This window comes from Mastomys coucha, unplaced genomic scaffold (assembly GCF_008632895.1).
Source record: "Mastomys coucha isolate ucsf_1 unplaced genomic scaffold, UCSF_Mcou_1 pScaffold21, whole genome shotgun sequence".
NCBI classification, from domain to species: Eukaryota; Metazoa; Chordata; class Mammalia; order Rodentia; family Muridae; genus Mastomys; species Mastomys coucha.
The window spans coordinates 75,361,242-75,362,334 of record NW_022196904.1 but is presented as its reverse complement, the minus strand read 5'-3'; positions in this window follow the sequence as shown (position 1 = coordinate 75,362,334).

The following is a 1,093-nucleotide window of genomic DNA, read 5'->3' as shown; positions in this document are numbered from 1 at the left end:
CTGTTCCATAGTTAATCTCTGCAACTCCTTCCATGGGTATTTGGTTCCCCCTTTTAAGAAGGAATGCAAAGTCCACCATTTGGTCTTCCTTCTTCTTGAGTTCCTTGTGGTTTGTGGGTTGTTCTCAGGAAGTAAAATTTGTTCCCTATTTGATGATCACATCTTATTAGAGGGTCAGCGTCATTAGTGAGTCAGTCCTCTGCAGACACACTTCAACTGTTCATTCATGGGTTATAGCAGTTAATAAAGACTTCTTGATAGCCCTTTGTAGTTGGAATAAATGATGTAAAAGACAGCAGTTAATAAAATTGGAAAAATCTTAGTTAATTTAGCATTTCTTCATCCTTGAAGAGAGATCATTAGTGGCTTAAGGTAGATAGCATGGTAGACAGTAGAGCTGAGTAACAATTTGTCTCAAAGTTTTAAACAATCAAAAATAAAGGAAATAATGGAAAAATAGGTCAAGCCTTAGATATCCATTGGGCATTTTAGTGATCTTAGTAAATACAGCATCTTTATTGCTGTTATAGTTTTCCTAGTGTAACTAGTTATGAAAAGAGTTAACATCAAAAGATCATTAAATTGTTCCAACTTCTTTGTTCCTCAAACCCATAGACATCTGATAAAATCAAAGGCAAGGCTGAAACTATAGTCTAGGTGAAAATCTTGCATTTTATTTATGTATATATCTTTAGTTTTTCTTTTCTGCACTTTTCTGTATTCATTTCTCATTAAGTGGACTAAAAACCATGATAAAACCATGAAAATTACTTACTGAGCTTATTATGATTGTTTTTGACAAATAAAACAAGACTAACATATCATATAGTAGTCTTGATAATTAGTCTTTATTTATAAAAAAGTATGAGTTAAGTTTACATACCTCAGTTGCATAAAATGTGCTTAGCTGCTTAATATTTACAAAGACCTAAGGGGGGAAAACCAGTACTAGATAAAAAGATAATAGGGAGGGAGAAACTGAAGAAGCCGAAGAGGTCAAGAAATGAGAGGAAATACACATACACGTGCAGAGAGAGAGAGAGAGAGAGAGATAGAGAGAGAGAGAGAGAGAGAGAGAGAGAGAGAGAGAGAG